Source organism: Anopheles funestus, unplaced genomic scaffold (genome assembly GCF_943734845.2).
Source record: "Anopheles funestus unplaced genomic scaffold, idAnoFuneDA-416_04 scaffold_9_ctg1, whole genome shotgun sequence".
Lineage (NCBI taxonomy): Eukaryota > Metazoa > Arthropoda > Insecta > Diptera > Culicidae > Anopheles > Anopheles funestus.
In genome coordinates, this window is record NW_026045350.1 from 62,484 (window position 1) to 83,465 (window position 20,982).

Below are 20,982 nucleotides of genomic sequence, written 5' to 3' on the forward strand. Positions count from 1 at the left end.
AGCCAAGACACCTTAGACAAGACACCTTAGCCAAGACACATTAGCCAAGACACCTTAGAAAAGACACATTAGCCAAGACACCTTAGCCAAGACACCTTAGCCAAGACACATTAGCCAAGACACCTTAGCCAAGACACCTTAGCCTAGACACATAAGCCAAGACACATTAGCCAAGACACATTAGAGAAGACACCTTAGCCAAGACACATTAGCCAAGACACCTTAGCCAAGACACCTTAGCCAAGACACCTTAGCCAAGACACATTAGCCAAGACACCTTAGCCAAGACACCTTAGCCAAGACACATTAGCCAAGACACCTTAGCCAAGACACCTTAGCCAAGACACATTAGCCGAGACACATTAGCCAAGACACATTAGCCAAGACACATTAGCCAAGACACATTAGCCAAGACACTTTAGCCAAGACACATTAGCCAAGACACCTTAGCCAAGACACCTTAGCCAAGACACATTAGCCAAGACACCTTAGCCAAGACACCTTAGCCAAGACACCTTACACAAGACACCTTAGCCAAGACACTTTAGCCAAGACACCTTAGCCAAGACACATTAGCCAAGACACCTTAGCCAAGACACCTTAGCCAAGACACATTAGCCGAGACACATTAGCCAAGACACATTAGCCAAGACACATTAGCCAAGACACATTAGCCAAGACACCTTAGCCAAGACACCTTAGCCAAGACACATTAGCCAAGACACATTAGCCAAGACACATTAGCCAAGACACATTAGCCAAGACACCTTAGCCAAGACACCTTAGACAAGACACCTTAGCCAAGACACATTAGCCAAGACACCTTAGAAAAGACACATTAGCCAAGACACCTTAGCCAAGACACCTTAGCCAAGACACATTAGCCAAGACGCCTTAGCCAAGACACCTTAGCCTAGACACATAAGCCAAGACACATTAGCCAAGACACATTAGAGAAGACACCTTAGCCAAGACACATTAGCCAAGACACCTTAGCCAAGACACCTTAGCCAAGACACCTTAGCCAAGACACATTAGCCAAGACACCTTAGCCAAGACACCTTAGCCAAGACACATTAGCCAAGACACCTTAGCCAAGACACCTTAGCCAAGACACCTTAGACAAGACACCTTAGCCAAGACACTTTAGCCAAGACACCTTAGCCAAGACACATTAGCCAAGACACCTTAGCCAAGACACTTTAGCCAAGACACATTAGCCGAGACACATTAGCCAAGACACATTAGCCAAGACACATTAGCCAAGACAGATTAGCCAAGACACCTTAGCCAAGACACCTTAGCCAAGACACATTAGCCAAGACACATTAGCCAAGACACATTAGCCAAGACACATTAGCCAAGACACCTTAGCCAAGACACCTTAGACAAGACACCTTAGCCAAGACACCTGAGCCAAGACACATTAGCCGAGACACATTAGCCAAGACACATTAGCCAAGACACCTTAGCCAAGACACCTTAGCCAAGACACATTAGCCAAGACACATTAGCCAAGACACATTAGCCAAGACACATTAGCCAAGACACCTTAGCCAAGACACCTTAGCCAAGACACATTAGCCAAGACACATTAGCCAAGACACATTAGCCAAGACACCTTAGAAAAGACACATTAGCCAAGACACCTTAGCCTAGACACATAAGCCAAGACACATTAGCCAAGACACCTTAGAAAAGACACATTAGCTAAGACACCTTAGCCAAGACACATTAGCCAAGACACCTTAGCCAAGACACTTTAGCCACGACACCTTAGCCAAGACACATTAGCCAAGACACATTAGCCAAGACACCTTAGCCAAGACACCTTAGCCAAGACACATTAGCCGAGACACATTAGCCAAGACACATTAGCCAAGACACGTTAGCCAAGACACCTTAGCCAAGACACCTTAGCCAAGACACATTAGCCAAGACACCTTAGCCAAGACACCTTAGCCAAGACACATTAGCCAAGACACCTTAGCCAAGACACCTTAGCCGAGACACATTAGCCGAGACACATTAGCCAAGACACATTAGCCAAGACACATTAGCCGAGACACATTAACCAAGACACATTAGCCAAGACACATTAGCCAAGACACCTTAGCCAAGACACCTTAGCCAAGACACCTTAGCCAAGACACATTAGCCAAGACACCTTAGCCAAGACACCTTAGCCAAGACACATTAGCCAAGACACCTTAGCCAAGACACTTTAGCCAAGACACCTTAGCCGAGACACATTAGCCAAGACACATTAGCCAAGACACATTAGCCAAGACACATTAGAAAAGACACATTAGCCAAGACACCTTAGCCAAGACACCTTAGCCAAGACACATTAGCCGAAACACATTAGCCAAGACACATTAGCCAAGACACATTAGCCAAGACACATTAGCCAAGACACATTAACCAAGACACATTAGCCAAGACACCTTAGCCAAGACACATTAGCCAAGACACATTAGCCAAGACACATTAGCCAAGACACCTTAGCCAAGACACCTTAGCCAAGACACTTTAGCCAAGACACATTAGCCAAGACACATTAGCCAAGACACCTTAGCCAAGACACCTTAGCCAAGACACATTAGCCAAGACACATTAGCCAAAACACATTAGCCAAGACACATTAGCCAAGACACATTAGCCGAGACACATTAGCCAAGACACCTTAGCAAACACCTTAGCCAAGACACATGAGCTAAGACACCTTAGAAAAGACACATTAGCCAAGACACCTTAGCCAAGACACATTAGCCAAGACACATTAGCCAAGACACCTTAGCCAAGACACATTAGCCAAGACACCTTAGCCAAGACACTTTAGCCACGACACCTTAGCCAAGACACCTTAGAAAAGACACATTAGCCAAGACACCTTAGAAAAGACACCTTAGCCAAGACACATTAGCCAAGACACCTTAGCAAACACATTAGCCAAGACGCCTTAGCCAAGACACATTAGCCAAGACACCTTAGAAAAGACACATTAGCCAAGACACCTGAGCCAAGACACATTAGCCAAGACACCTTAGCTAAGACACATTAGTCAAGACACATTAGCCAAGACACATTAGCCACGACACATTAGCCAAGACACATTAGCCAAGACACCTTAGCCAAGACACATTAGCCAAGACACCTTAGAAAAGAAACATTAGCCAAGACACCTGAGCCAAGACACATTAGCCAAGACACCTTAGAAAAGACACATTAGCCAAGACACATTAGCCAAGACACATTAGCCAAGACACATTAGCCAAGACACCTTAGCCAAGACACCTTAGCCAAGACACCTTCGCCAAGACACATTAGCCAAGACACCTTAGCCAAGACACATTAGCCAAGACACATTAGCCAAGACACATTAGCCAAGACACATTAGCCAAGACACCTTAGCCAAGACACCTTAGCCAAGACACATTAGCCAAGACACCTTAGCCAAGACACCTTAGCCAAGACACCTTAGACAAGACACCTTAGCCAAGACACTTTAGCCAAGACACCTTAGCCAAGACACATTAGCCAAGACACATTAGCCGAGACACATTAGCCAAGACACATTAGCCAAGACACATTAGCCAAGACACATTAGCCAAGACACCTTAGCAAACACATTAGCCAAGACGCCTTAGCCAAGACACATTAGCCGATACACATTAGCCAAGACACATTAGCCAAGACACCTTAGCCAAGACACATTAGCCAAGACACATTAGCCAAGACACCTTAGCCAAGACACCTTAGCCAAGACACATTAGCCAAGACACCTTAGCCAAGACACCTTAGCCAAGACACCTTACACAAGACACCTTAGCCAAGACACTTTAGCCAAGACACCTTAGCCAAGACACATTAGCCAAGACACCTTAGCCAAGACACCTTAGCCAAGACACATTAGCCGAGACACATTAGCCAAGACACATTAGCCAAGACACATTAGCCAAGACACATTAGCCAAGACACCTTAGCCAAGACACCTTAGCCAAGACACATTAGCCAAGACACATTAGCCAAGACACATTAGCCAAGACACATTAGCCAAGACACCTTAGCCAAGACACCTTAGACAAGACACCTTAGCCAAGACACATTAGCCAAGACACCTTAGAAAAGACACATTAGCCAAGACACCTTAGCCAAGACACCTTAGCCAAGACACATTAGCCAAGACGCCTTAGCCAAGACACCTTAGCCTAGACACATAAGCCAAGACACATTAGCCAAGACACATTAGAGAAGACACCTTAGCCAAGACACATTAGCCAAGACACCTTAGCCAAGACACCTTAGCCAAGACACCTTAGCCAAGACACATTAGCCAAGACACCTTAGCCAAGACACCTTAGCCAAGACACATTAGCCAAGACACCTTAGCCAAGACACCTTAGCCAAGACACATTAGCCAAGACACATTAGCCAAGACACCGTAGCCAAGACACCTTAGCCAAGACACATTAGCCGAGACACATTAGCCAAGACACATTAGCCAAGACACATTAGCCAAGACACATTAGCCAAGACACCTTAGCCAAGACACCTTAGCCAAGACACATTAGCCAAGACACATTAGCCAAGACACATTAGCCAAGACACATTAGCCAAGACACCTTAGCCAAGACACCTTAGACAAGACACCTTAGCCAAGACACCTTAGCCAAGACACATTAGCCGAGACACATTAGCCAAGACACATTAGCCAAGACACATTAGCCAAGACACATTAGCCAAGACACCTTAGCCAAGACACCTTAGCCAAGACACATTAGCCAAGACACATTAGCCAAGACACATTAGCCAACACACATTAGCCAAGACACCTTAGCCAAGACACCTTAGACAAGACACCTTAGCCAAGACACATTAGCCAAGACACCTTAGAAAAGACACATTAGCCAAGACACCTTAGCCTAGACACATAAGCCAAGACACATTAGCCAAGACACATTAGAGAAGACACCTTAGCCAAGACACATTAGCCAAGACACCTTAGCCAAGACACCTTAGCCAAGACACCTTAGCCAAGACACATTAGCCAAGACACCTTAGCCAAGACACCTTAGCCAAGACACATTAGCCAAGACACCTTAGCCAAGACACCTTAGCCAAGACACCTTAGACAAGACACCTTAGCCAAGACACTTTAGCCAAGACACCTTAGCCAAGACACATTAGCCAAGACACCTTAGCCAAGACACCTTAGCCAAGACACATTAGCCGAGACACATTAGCCAAGACACATTAGCCAAGACACATTAGCCAAGACACATTAGCCAAGACACCTTAGCCAAGACACCTTAGCCAAGACACATTAGCCAAGACACATTAGCCAAGACACATTAGCCAAGACACATTAGCCAAGACACCTTAGCCAAGACACCTTAGACAAGACACCTTAGCCAAGACACATTAGCCAAGACACCTTAGAAAAGACACATTAGCCAAGACACCTTAGCCAAGACACCTTAGCCAAGACACATTAGCCAAGACACCTTAGCCAAGACACCTTAGCCTAGACACATAAGCCAAGACACATTAGCCAAGACACATTAGAGAAGACACCTTAGCCAAGACACATTAGCCAAGACACCTTAGCCAAGACACCTTAGCCAAGACACCTTAGCCAAGACACATTAGCCAAGACACCTTAGCCAAGACACCTTAGCCAAGACACATTAGCCAAGACACCTTAGCCAAGACACCTTAGCCAAGACACCTTAGACAAGACACCTTAGCCAAGACACTTTAGCCAAGACACCTTAGCCAAGACACATTAGCCAAGACACCTTAGCCAAGACACTTTAGCCAAGACACATTAGCCGAGACACATTAGCCAAGACACATTAGCCAAGACACATTAGCCAAGACAGATTAGCCAAGACACCTTAGCCAAGACACCTTAGCCAAGACACATTAGCCAAGACACATTAGCCAAGACACATTAGCCAAGACACATTAGCCAAGACACCTTAGCCAAGACACCTTAGACAAGACACCTTAGCCAAGACACCTGAGCCAAGACACATTAGCCGAGACACATTAGCCAAGACACATTAGCCAAGACACCTTAGCCAAGACACCTTAGCCAAGACACATTAGCCAAGACACATTAGCCAAGACACATTAGCCAAGACACATTAGCCAAGACACCTTAGCCAAGACACCTTAGCCAAGACACATTAGCCAAGACACATTAGCCAAGACACATTAGCCAAGACACCTTAGAAAAGACACATTAGCCAAGACACCTTAGCCTAGACACATAAGCCAAGACACATTAGCCAAGACACATTAGAGAAGACACCTTAGCCAAGACACATTAGCCAAGACACCTTAGCCAAGACACCTTAGCCAAGACACCTTAGCCAAGACACATTAGCCAAGACACCTTAGCCAAGACACCTTAGCCAAGACACATTAGCCAAGACACCTTAGCCAAGACACCTTAGCCAAGACACCTTAGACAAGACACCTTAGCCAAGACACTTTAGCCAAGACACCTTAGCCAAGACACATTAGCCAAGACACCTTAGCCAAGACACCTTAGCCAAGACACATTAGCCAAGACACCTTAGAAAAGACACATTAGCCAAGACACCTTAGCCTAGACACATAAGCCAAGACACATTAGCCAAGACACATTAGAGAAGACACCTTAGCCAAGACACATTAGCCAAGACACCTTAGCCAAGACACCTTAGCCAAGACACATTAGCCAAGACACATTAGCCAAAACACATTAGCCAAGACACATTAGCCAAGACACCTTAGCCAAGACACCTTAGCCAAGACACATTAGCCAAGACACCTTAGAAAAGACACATTAGCCAAGACACCTTAGCCTAGACACATAAGCCAAGACACATTAGCCAAGACACATTAGCCAAGACACATTAGCCAAGACACATTAGCCAAGACACCTTAGAAAAGACACATTAGCCAAGACACCTTAGCCTAGACACATAAGCCAAGACACATTAGCCAAGACACATTAGAGAAGACACCTTAGCCAAGACACATTAGCCAAGACACCTTAGCCAAGACACCTTAGCCAAGACACCTTAGCCAAGACACATTAGCCAAGACACCTTAGCCAAGACACCTTAGCCAAGACACATTAGCCAAGACACCTTAGCCAAGACACCTTAGCCAAGACACCTTAGACAAGACACCTTAGCCAAGACACTTTAGCCAAGACACCTTAGCCAAGACACATTAGCCAAGACACCTTAGACAAGACACCTTAGCCAAGACACATTAGCCAAGACACCTTAGAAAAGACACATTAGCCAAGACACCTTAGCCTAGACACATAAGCCAAGACACATTAGCCAAGACACATTAGAGAAGACACCTTAGCCAAGACACATTAGCCAAGACACCTTAGCCAAGACACCTTAGCCAAGACACCTTAGCCAAGACACCTTAGCCAAGACACCTTAGCCAAGACACATTAGCCAAGACACCTTAGCCAAGACACCTTAGCCAAGACACCTTAGCCAAGACACATTAGCCAAGACACCTTAGCCAAGACACCTTAGCCAAGACACATTAGCCAAGACACATTAGCCAAGACACCTTAGAAAAGACACATTAGCCAAGACACCTTAGCCTAGACACATAAGCCAAGACACATTAGCCAAGACACATTAGAGAAGACACCTTAGCCAAGACACATTAGCCAAGACACCTTAGCCAAGACACCTTAGCCAAGACACATTAGCCAAGACACCTTAGAAAAGACACATTAGCCAAGACACCTTAGCCTAGACACATAAGCCAAGACACATTAGCCAAGACACATTAGAGAAGACACCTTAGCCAAGACACATTAGCCAAGACACCTTAGCCAAGACACCTTAGCCAAGACACCTTAGCCAAGACACATTAGCCAAGACACCTTAGCCAAGACACCTTAGCCAAGACACATTAGCCAAGACACCTTAGCCAAGACACATTAGCCAAGACACCTTAGACAAGACACCTTAGCCAAGACACATTAGCCAAGACACCTTAGAAAAGACACATTAGCCAAGACACCTTAGCCTAGACACATGAGCCAAGACACATTAGCCAAGACACATTAGAGAAGACACCTTAGCCAAGACACATTAGCCAAGACACCTTAGCCTAGACACATAAGCCAAGACACATTAGCCAAGACACATTAGAGAAGACACCTTAGCCAAGACACATTAGCCAAGACACCTTAGCCAAGACACCTTAGCCAAGACACATTAGCCAAGACACATTAGCCAAGACACATTAGCCAAGACACATTAGCCAAGACACCTTAGCCAAGACACCTTAGCCAAGACACATTAGCCAAGACACCTTAGCCGAGACACATTAGCCAAGACACCTTAGCCTAGACACATAAGCCAAGACACATTAGCCAAGACACATTAGCCAAGACACATTAGCCAAGACACATTAGCCAAGACACCTTAGAAAAGACACATTAGCCAAGACACCTTAGCCTAGACACATAAGCCAAGACACATTAGCCAAGACACATTAGAGAAGACACCTTAGCCAAGACACATTAGCCAAGACACCTTAGCCAAGACACCTTAGCCAAGACACCTTAGCCAAGACACATTAGCCAAGACACCTTAGCCAAGACACCTTAGCCAAGACACATTAGCCAAGACACCTTAGCCAAGACACCTTAGCCAAGACACCTTAGACAAGACACCTTAGCCAAGACACTTTAGCCAAGACACCTTAGCCAAGACACATTAGCCAAGACACCTTAGACAAGACACCTTAGCCAAGACACATTAGCCAAGACACCTTAGAAAAGACACATTAGCCAAGACACCTTAGCCTAGACACATAAGCCAAGACACATTAGCCAAGACACATTAGAGAAGACACCTTAGCCAAGACACATTAGCCAAGACACCTTAGCCAAGACACCTTAGCCAAGACACCTTAGCCAAGACACATTAGCCAAGACACCTTAGCCAAGACACCTTAGCCAAGACACATTAGCCAAGACACCTTAGCCAAGACACCTTAGCCAAGACACATTAGCCAAGACACCTTAGCCAAGACACATTAGCCAAGACACCTTAGACAAGACACCTTAGCCAAGACACATTAGCCAAGACACCTTAGAAAAGACACATTAGCCAAGACACCTTAGCCTAGACACATGAGCCAAGACACATTAGCCAAGACACCTTAGCCAAGACACCTTAGCCAAGACACATTAGCCAAGACACATTAGCCAAGACACATTAGCCAAGACACCTTAGCCAAGACACCTTAGACAAGACACCTTAGCCAAGACACTTTAGCCAAGACACCTTAGCCAAGACACATTAGCCAAGACACCTTAGCCAAGACACATTAGCCGAGACACATTAGCCAAGACACATTAGCCAAGACACATTAGCCAAGACACATTAGCCAAGACACCTTAGCCAAGACACCTTAGCCAAGACACATTAGCCACGACACATTAGCCAAGACACATTAGCCAAGACACATTAGCCAAGACACCTTAGCCAAGACACCTTAGACAAGACACTTTAGCCAAGACACCTTAGCCAAGACACATTAGCCAAGACACCTTAGCCAAGACACCTTAGAAAAGACACATTAGCCAAGACACCTTAGCCAAGACACCTTAGCCAAGACACATTAGCCAAGACACCTTAGCCAAGACACCTTAGCCAAGACACCTTAGACAAGACACCTTAGCCAAGACACTTTAGCCAAGACACCTTAGCCAAGACACATTAGCCAAGACACCTTAGCCAAGACACCTTAGCCAAGACACATTAGCCGAGACACATTAGCCAAGACACATTAGCCAAGACACATTAGCCAAGACACATTAGCCAAGACACCTTAGCCAAGACACCTTAGCCAAGACACATTAGCCAAGACACATTAGCCAAGACACATTAGCCAAGACACATTAGCCAAGACACCTTAGCCAAGACACCTTAGACAAGACACCTTAGCCAAGACACCTTAGCCAAGACACATTAGCCAAGACACCTTAGCCAAGACACCTTAGCCAAGACACCTTAGCCAAGACACCTTAGCCAAGACACATTAGCCAAGACACATTAGCCAAGACACATTAGCCAAGACACATTAGCCAAGACACCTTAGCCAAGACACCTTAGACAAGACACCTTAGCCAAGACACTTTAGCCAAGACACCTTAGCCAAGACACATTAGCCAAGACACCTTAGCCAAGACACCTTAGCCAAGACACCTTAGACAAGACACCTTAGCCAAGACACATTAGCCAAGACACCTTAGCCAAGACACCTTAGCCAAGACACCTTAGCCAAGACACATTAGCCAAGACACCTTAGCCAAGACACCTTAGCCAAGACACCTTAGCCAAGACACATTAGCCAAGACACCTTAGCCAAGACACCTTAGCCAAGACACATTAGCCGAGACACATTAGCCAAGACACATTAGCCAAGACACATTAGCCAAGACACATTAGCCAAGACACCTTAGCCAAGACACATTAGCCAAGACACCTTAGCCAAGACACCTTAGCCAAGACACCTTAGACAAGACACCTTAGCCAAGACACTTTAGCCAAGACACCTTAGCCAAGACACATTAGCCAAGACACCTTAGCCAAGACACCTTAGCCAAGACACATTAGCCAAGACACATTAGCCAAGACACATTAGCCAAGACACATTAGCCAAGACACCTTAGCCAAGACACCTTAGACAAGACACCTTAGCCAAGACACTTTAGCCAAGACACCTTAGCCAAGACACATTAGCCAAGACACCTTAGCCAAGACACCTTAGCCAAGACACCTTAGACAAGACACCTTAGCCAAGACACATTAGCCAAGACACCTTAGCCAAGACACCTTAGCCAAGACACATTAGCCAAGACACCTTAGCCAAGACACCTTAGCCAAGACACCTTAGCCGAGACACATTAGCCGAGACACCTTAGCCAAGACACCTTAGCCAAGACACCTTAGCCAAGACACATTAGCCAAGACACCTTAGCCAAGACACCTTAGCCAAGACACCTTAGCCAAGACACCTTAGCCAAGACACATTAGCCAAGACACATTAGCCAAGACACATTAGCCAAGACACATTAGCCAAGACACCTTAGCCAAGACACCTTAGACAAGACACCTTAGCCAAGACACTTTAGCCAAGACACCTTAGCCAAGACACATTAGCCAAGACACCTTAGCCAAGACACCTTAGCCAAGACACCTTAGACAAGACACCTTAGCCAAGACACATTAGCCAAGACACCTTAGCCAAGACACCTTAGCCAAGACACCTTAGCCAAGACACATTAGCCAAGACACCTTAGCCAAGACACCTTAGCCAAGACACCTTAGCCAAGACACATTAGCCAAGACACCTTAGCCAAGACACCTTAGCCAAGACACATTAGCCGAGACACATTAGCCAAGACACATTAGCCAAGACACATTAGCCAAGACACATTAGCCAAGACACCTTAGCCAAGACACATTAGCCAAGACACATTAGCCAAGACACCTTAGCCAAGACACCTTAGACAAGACACCTTAGCCAAGACACTTTAGCCAAGACACCTTAGCCAAGACACATTAGCCAAGACACCTTAGCCAAGACACCTTAGCCAAGACACATTAGCCAAGACACATTAGCCAAGACACATTAGCCAAGACACATTAGCCAAGACACCTTAGCCAAGACACCTTAGACAAGACACCTTAGCCAAGACACTTTAGCCAAGACACCTTAGCCAAGACACATTAGCCAAGACACCTTAGCCAAGACACCTTAGCCAAGACACCTTAGACAAGACACCTTAGCCAAGACACATTAGCCAAGACACCTTAGCCAAGACACCTTAGCCAAGACACATTAGCCAAGACACCTTAGCCAAGACACCTTAGCCAAGACACCTTAGCCGAGACACATTAGCCGAGACACCTTAGCCAAGACACCTTAGCCTAGACACCTTAGCCAAGACACATTAGCCAAGACACCTTAGCCAAGACACCTTAGCCAAGACACCTTAGCCAAGACACCTTAGCCAAGACACATTAGCCAAGACACATTAGCCAAGACACATTAGCCAAGACACATTAGCCAAGACACCTTAGCCAAGACACCTTAGACAAGACACCTTAGCCAAGACACTTTAGCCAAGACACCTTAGCCAAGACACATTAGCCAAGACACCTTAGCCAAGACACCTTAGCCAAGACACATTAGCCAAGACACCTTAGAAAAGACACATTAGCCAAGACACCTTAGCCTAGACACATAAGCCAAGACACATTAGCCAAGACACATTAGAGAAGACACCTTAGCCAAGACACATTAGCCAAGACACCTTAGCCAAGACACCTTAGCCAAGACACATTAGCCAAGACACATTAGCCAAGACACATTAGCCAAGACACATTAGCCAAGACACATTAGCCAAGACACCTTAGCCAAGACACCTTAGCCAAGACACATTAGCCAAGACACCTTAGCCAAGACACCTTAGCCAAGACACATTAGCCAAGACACCTTAGCCAAGACACCTTAGCCGAGACACATTAGCCAAGACACCTTAGCCAAGACACATTAGCCAAGACACCTTAGACAAGACACCTTAGCCAAGACACATTAGCCAAGACACCTTAGAAAAGACACATTAGCCAAGACACCTTAGCCTAGACACATGAGCCAAGACACATTAGCCAAGACACATTAGAGAAGACACCTTAGCCAAGACACATTAGCCAAGACACCTTAGCCTAGACACATAAGCCAAGACACATTAGCCAAGACACATTAGAGAAGACACCTTAGCCAAGACACATTAGCCAAGACACCTTAGCCAAGACACCTTAGCCAAGACACATTAGCCAAGACACATTAGCCAAGACACATTAGCCAAGACACATTAGCCAAGACACCTTAGCCAAGACACCTTAGCCAAGACACATTAGCCAAGACACTTTAGAAAAGACACATTAGCCAAGACACCTTAGCCTAGACACATAAGCCAAGACACATTAGCCAAGACACATTAGCCAAGACACATTAGCCAAGACACATTAGCCAAGACACCTTAGAAAAGACACATTAGCCAAGACACCTTAGCCTAGACACATAAGCCAAGACACATTAGCCAAGACACATTAGAGAAGACACCTTAGCCAAGACACATTAGCCAAGACACCTTAGCCAAGACACCTTAGCCAAGACACCTTAGCCAAGACACATTAGCCAAGACACCTTAGCCAAGACACCTTAGCCAAGACACATTAGCCAAGACACCTTAGCCAAGACACCTTAGCCAAGACACCTTAGACAAGACACCTTAGCCAAGACACTTTAGCCAAGACACCTTAGCCAAGACACATTAGCCAAGACACCTTAGACAAGACACCTTAGCCAAGACACATTAGCCAAGACACCTTAGAAAAGACACATTAGCCAAGACACCTTAGCCTAGACACATAAGCCAAGACACATTAGCCAAGACACATTAGAGAAGACACCTTAGCCAAGACACATTAGCCAAGACACCTTAGCCAAGACACCTTAGCCAAGACACCTTAGCCAAGACACATTAGCCAAGACACCTTAGCCAAGACACCTTAGCCAAGACACATTAGCCAAGACACCTTAGCCAAGACACCTTAGCCAAGACACATTAGCCAAGACACCTTAGCCAAGACACATTAGCCAAGACACCTTAGACAAGACACCTTAGCCAAGACACATTAGCCAAGAAACCTTAGAAAAGACACATTAGCCAAGACACCTTAGCCTAGACACATGAGCCAAGACACATTAGCCAAGACACATTAGAGAAGACACCTTAGCCAAGACACATTAGCCAAGACACCTTAGCCAAGACACCTTAGCCAAGACACATTAGCCAAGACACCTTAGCCAAGACACCTTAGCCAAGACACATTAGCCAAGACACCTTAGCCAAGACACCTTAGACAAGACACCTTAGCCAAGACACTTTAGCCAAGACACTTTAGCCAAGACACCTTAGCCAAGACACATTAGCCAAGACACCTTAGACAAGACACCTTAGCCAAGACACATTAGCCAAGACACCTTAGAAAAGACACATTAGCCAAGACACCTTAGCCTAGACACATGAGCCAAGACACATTAGCCAAGACACATTAGAGAAGACACCTTAGCCAAGACACATTAGCCAAGACACCTTAGCCAAGACACCTTAGCCAAGACACCTTAGCCAAGACACATTAGCCAAGACACCTTAGCCAAGACACCTTAGCCAAGACACATTAGCCAAGACACCTTAGCCAAGACACATTAGCCAAGACACCTTAGAAAAGACACATTAGCCAAGACACATTAGCCAAGACACCTTAGAAAAGACACATTAGCCAAGACACCTTAGCCTAGACACATGAGCCAAGACACCTTAGCCAAGACACATTAGAGAAGACACCTTAGCCAAGACACATTAGCCAAGACACCTTAGCCAAGACACCTTAGCCAAGACACCTTAGCCAAGACACATTAGCCAAGACACCTTAGCCAAGACACCTTAGCCAAGACACATTAGCCAAGACACCTTAGCCAAGACACCTTAGCCAAGACACCTTAGACAAGACACCTTAGCCAAGACACTTTAGCCAAGACACCTAAGCCAAGACACATTAGCCAAGACACCTTAGCCAAGACACCTTAGCCAAGACACATTAGCCGAGACACATTAGCCAAGACACATTAGCCAAGACACATTAGCCAAGACACATTAGCCAAGACACCTTAGCCAAGACACCTTAGCCAAGACACATTAGCCAAGACACATTAGCCAAGACACCTTAGCCAAGACACCTTAGACAAGACACCTTAGCCAAGACACCTTAGCCAAGACACATTAGCCAAGACACCTTAGCCAAGACACCTTAGCCAAGACACCTTAGCCAAGACACCTTAGCCAAGACACATTAGCCAAGACACATTAGCCAAGACACCTTAGCCAAGACACCTTAGACAAGACACCTTAGCCAAGACACATTAGCCAAGACACCTTAGCCAAGACACCTTAGCCAAGACACATTAGCCAAGACACCTTAGCCAAGACACATTAGCCAAGACACATTAGCCAAGACACATTAGCCAAGACACATTAGCCAAGACACCTTAGCCAAGACACCTTAGACAAGACACCTTAGCCAAGACACTTTAGCCAAGACACCTTAGCCAAGACACATTAGCCAAGACACCTTAGCCAAGACACCTTAGCCAAGACACCTTAGACAAGACACCTTAGCCAAGACACATTAGCCAAGACACCTTAGCCAAGACACCTTAGCCAAGACACCTTAGCCAAGACACATTAGCCAAGACACCTTAGCCAAGACACCTTAGCCAAGACACCTTAGCCAAGACACATTAGCCAAGACACATTAGCCAAGACACCTTAGCCAAGACACCTTAGCCAATACACCTTAGCCAAGACACATTAGCCAAGACACCTTAGCCAAGACACCTTAGCCAAGACACCTTAGCCAAGACACATTAGCCAAGACACCTTAGCCAAGACACCTTAGCCAAGACACATTAGCCAAGACACCTTAGCCAAGACACCTTAGCCAAGACACCTTAGACAAGACACCTTAGCCAAGACACTTTAGCCAAGACACCTTAGCCAAGACACATTAGCCAAGACACCTTAGCCAAGACACCTTAGCCAAGACACATTAGCCAAGACACCTTAGAAAAGACACATTAGCCAAGACACCTTAGCCTAGACACATTAGCCAAGACACATTAGCCAAGACACATTAGAGAAGACACCTTAGCCAAGACACATTAGCCAAGACACCTTAGCCAAGACACCTTAGCCAAGACACATTAGCCAAGACACATTAGCCAAGACACATTAGCCAAGACACATTAGCCAAGACACCTTAGCCAAGACACCTTAGCCAAGACACATTAGCCAAGACACCTTAGAAAAGACACATTAGCCAAGACACCTTAGCCTAGACACATAAGCCAAGACACATTAGCCAAGACACATTAGCCAAGACACATTAGCCAAGACACATTAGCCAAGACACCTTAGAAAAGACACATTAGCCAAGACACCTTAGCCTAGACACATAAGCCAAGACACATTAGCCAAGACACATTAGAGAAGACACCTTAGCCAAGACACATTAGCCAAGACACCTTAGCCAAGACACCTTAGCCAAGACACCTTAGCCAAGACACATTAGCCAAGACACCTTAGCCAAGACACCTTAGCCAAGACACCTTAGCCAAGACACATTAGACAAGACACCTTAGCCAAGACACCTTAGCCAAGACACATTAGCCGAGACACATTAGCCAAGACACATTAGCCAAGACACATTAGCCAAGACACATTAGCCAAGACACCTTAGCCAAGACACATTAGCCAAGACACCTTAGCCAAGACACCTTAGCCAAGACACCTTAGACAAGACACCTTAGCCAAGACACATTAGCCAAGACACCTTAGCCAAGACACATTAGCCAAGACACCTTAGCCAAGACACCTTAGCCAAGACACATTAGCCAAGACACATTAGCCAAGACACATTAGCCAAGACACATTAGCCAAGACACCTTAGCCAAGACACCTTAGACAAGACACCTTAGCCAAGACACTTTAGCCAAGACACCTTAGCCAAGACACATTAGCCAAGACACCTTAGCCAAGACACCTTAGCCAAGACACCTTAGACAAGACACCTTAGCCAAGACACATTAGCCAAGACACCTTAGCCAAGACACCTTAGCCAAGACACATTAGCCAAGACACCTTAGCCAAGACACCTTAGCCAAGACACCTTAGCCGAGACACATTAGCCGAGACACCTTAGCCAAGACACCTTAGCCAAGACACCTTAGCCAAGACACATTAGCCAAGACACCTTAGCCAAGACACCTTAGCCAAGACACCTTAGCCAAGACACCTTAACCAAGACACATTAGCCAAGACACATTAGCCAAGACACATTAGCCAAGACACATTAGCCAAGACACATTAGCCAAGACACCTTAGCCAAGACACCTTAGACAAGACACCTTAGCCAAGACACTTTAGCCAAGACACCTTAGCCAAGACACATTAGCCAAGACACCTTAGCCAAGACACCTTAGCCAAGACACCTTAGACAAGACACCTTAGCCAAGACACATTAGCCAAGACACCTTAGCCAAGACACCTTAGCCAAGACACCTTAGCCAAGACACATTAGCCAAGACACCTTAGCCAAGACACCTTAGCCAAGACACCTTAGCCAAGACACATTAGCCAAGACACATTAGCCAAGACACCTTAGCCAAGACACCTTAGCCAAGACACCTTAGCCAAGACACATTAGCCAAGACACCTTAGCCAAGACACCTTAGCCAAGACACCTTAGCCAAGACACATTAGCCAAGACACCTTAGCCAAGACACCTTAGCCAAGACACATTAGCCAAGACACCTTAGCCAAGACACCTTAGCCAAGACACCTTAGACAAGACACCTTAGCCAAGACACTTTAGCCAAGACACCTTAGCCAAGACACATTAGCCAAGACACCTTAGCCAAGACACCTTAGCCAAGACACATTAGCCAAGACACCTTAGAAAAGACACATTAGCCAAGACACCTTAGCCTAGACACATAAGCCAAGACACATTAGCCAAGACACATTAGAGAAGACACCTTAGCCAAGACACATTAGCCAAGACACCTTAGCCAAGACACCTTAGCCAAGACACATTAGCCAAGACACATTAGCCAAGACACATTAGCCAAGACACATTAGCCAAGACACCTTAGCCAAGACACCTTAGCCAAGACACATTAGCCAAGACACCTTAGAAAAGACACATTAGCCAAGACACCTTAGCCTAGACACATAAGCCAAGACACATTAGCCAAGACACATTAGCCAAGACACCTTAGAAAAGACACATTAGCCAAGACACCTTAGCCTAGACACATAAGCCAAGACACATTAGCCAAGACACATTAGAGAAGACACCTTAGCCAAGACACATTAGCCAAGACACCTTAGCCAAGACACCTTAGCCAAGACACCTTAGCCAAGACACATTAGCCAAGACACCTTAGCCAAGACACCTTAGCCAAGACACATTAGCCAAGACACCTTAGCCAAGACACCTTAGCCAAGACACCTTAGACAAGACACCTTAGCCAAGACACTTTAGCCAAGACACCTTAGCCAAGACACATTAGCCAAGACACCTTAGACAAGACACCTTAGCCAAGACACATTAGCCAAGACACCTTAGAAAAGACACATTAGCCAAGACACCTTAGCCTAGACACATAAGCCAAGACACATTAGCCAAGACACATTAGAGAAGACACCTTAGCCAAGACACATTAGCCAAGACACCTTAGCCAAGACACCTTAGCCAAGACACCTTAGCCAAGACACCTTAGCCAAGACACCTTAGCCAAGACACATTAGCCAAGACACCTTAGCCAAGACACCTTAGCCAAGACACCTTAGCCAAGACACATTAGCCAAGACACCTTAGCCAAGACACCTTAGCCAAGACACATTAGCCAAGACACATTAGCCAAGACACATTAGCCAAGACACCTTAGAAAAGACACATTAGCCAAGACACCTTAGCCTAGACACATAAGCCAAGACACATTAGCCAAGACACATTAGAGAAGACACCTTAGCCAAGACACATTAGCCAAGACACCTTAGCCAAGACACCTTAGCCAAGACACATTAGCCAAGACACCTTAGAAAAGACACATTAGCCAAGACACCTTAGCCGAGACACATTAGCCAAGACACCTTAGCCGAGACACATTAGCCAAGACACCTTAGCCAAGACACCTTAGCCAAGACACATTAGCCAAGACACCTTAGCCAAGACACCTTAGCCAAGACACATTAGCCAAGACACCTTAGCCAAGACACCTTAGCCAAGACACCTTAGCCAAGACACATTAGCCAAGACACCTTAGCCAAGACACCTTAGCCAAGACACATTAGCCAAGACACATTAGCCAAGACACATTAGCCAAGACACCTTAGAAAAGACACATTAGCCAAGACACCTTAGCCTAGACACATAAGCCAAGACACATTAGCCAAGACACATTAGAGAAGACACCTTAGCCAAGACACATTAGCCAAGACACCTTAGCCAAGACACCTTAGCCAAGACACCTTAGCCAAGACACATTAGCCAAGACACCTTAGCCAAGACACCTTAGCCAAGACACATTAGCCAAGACACATTAGCCAAGACACATTAGCCAAGACACATTAGCCAAGACACCTTAGCCAAGACACCTTAGCCAAGACACATTAGCCAAGACACATTAGCCAAGACACATTAGCCAAGACACCTTAGAAAAGACACATTAGCCAAGACACCTTAGCCTAGACACATAAGCCAAGACACATTAGCCAAGACACATTAGAGAAGACACCTTAGCCAAGACACCTTAGCCAAGACACATTAGCCAAGACACCTTAGCCAAGACACCTTAGCCAAGACACCTTAGCCAAGACACCTTAGCCAAGACACCTTAGCCAAGACACATTAGCCAAGACACCTTAGCCAAGACACCTTAGCCAAGACACCTTAGCCAAGACACATTAGCCAAGACACCTTAGCCAAGACACCTTAGCCAAGACACATTAGCCAAGACACATTAGCCAAGACACATTAGCCAAGACACCTTAGAAAAGACACATTAGCCAAGACACCTTAGCCTAGACACATAAGCCAAGACACATTAGCCAAGACACATTAGAGAAGACACCTTAGCCAAGACACATTAGCCAAGACACCTTAGCCAAGACACCTTAGCCAAGACACCTTAGCCAAGACACATTAGCCAAGACACCTTAGCCAAGACACCTTAGCCAAGACACATTAGCCAAGACACATTAGCCAAGACACATTAGCCAAGACACATTAGCCAAGACACCTTAGCCAAGACACCTTAGCCAAGACACATTAGCCAAGACACATTAGCCAAGACACATTAGCCAAGACACCTTAGAAAAGACACATTAGCCAAGACACCTTAGCCTAGACACATAAGCCAAGACACATTAGCCAAGACACATTAGAGAAGACACCTTAGCCAAGACACATTAGCCAAGACACCTTAGCCAAGACACCTTAGCCAAGACACCTTAGCCAAGACACCTTAGCCAAGACACATTAGCCAAGACACCTTAGCCAAGACACCTTAGCCAAGACACATTAGCCAAGACACCTTAGCCAAGACACCTTAGCCAAGACACCTTAGACAAGACACCTTAGCCAAGACACTTTAGCCAAGACACCTTAGCCAAGACACATTAGCCAAGACACCTTAGCCAAGACACCTTAGCCAAGACACATTAGCCAAGACACCTTAGAAAAGACACATTAGCCAAGACACCTTAGCCTAGACACATAAGCCAAGACACATTAGCCAAGACACATTAGAGAAGACACCTTAGCCAAGACACATTAGCCAAGACACCTTAGCCAAGACACCTTAGCCAAGACACATTAGCCAAGACACATTAGCCAAGACACATTAGCCAAGACACATTAGCCAAGACACCTTAGCCAAGACACCTTAGCCAAGACACATTAGCCAAGACACATTAGCCAAGACACATTAGCCAAGACACCTTAGAAAAGACACATTAGCCAAGACACCTTAGCCTAGACACATAAGCCAAGACACATTAGCCAAGACACATTAGCCAAGACACATTAGCCAAGACACATTAGCCAAGACACCTTAGAAAAGACACATTAGCCAAGACACCTTAGCCTAGACACATAAGCCAAGACACATTAGCCAAGACACATTAGAGAAGACACCTTAGCCAAGACACATTAGCCAAGACACCTTAGCCAAGACACCTTAGCCAAGACACCTTAGCCAAGACACATTAGCCAAGACACCTTAGCCAAGACACCTTAG

General features: G+C 45.8%; 1 long non-coding RNA gene across 3 annotated transcripts in view; it reads right to left on the minus strand.

The window, feature by feature from the left end:
• Positions 1 to 304: 304 nt before the first annotated feature.
• Positions 305 to 20,982, minus strand: part of LOC125774463 (uncharacterized) — a 43,697-nt gene continuing 23,019 nt past the window's right edge. For all 3 annotated transcript variants that reach the window (XR_007420924.1, XR_007420923.1, XR_007420922.1), the window contains exon 3: positions 305 to 445. This is a non-coding gene — a long non-coding RNA (uncharacterized LOC125774463). The remainder of the gene's footprint in view (positions 446 to 20,982) is intronic.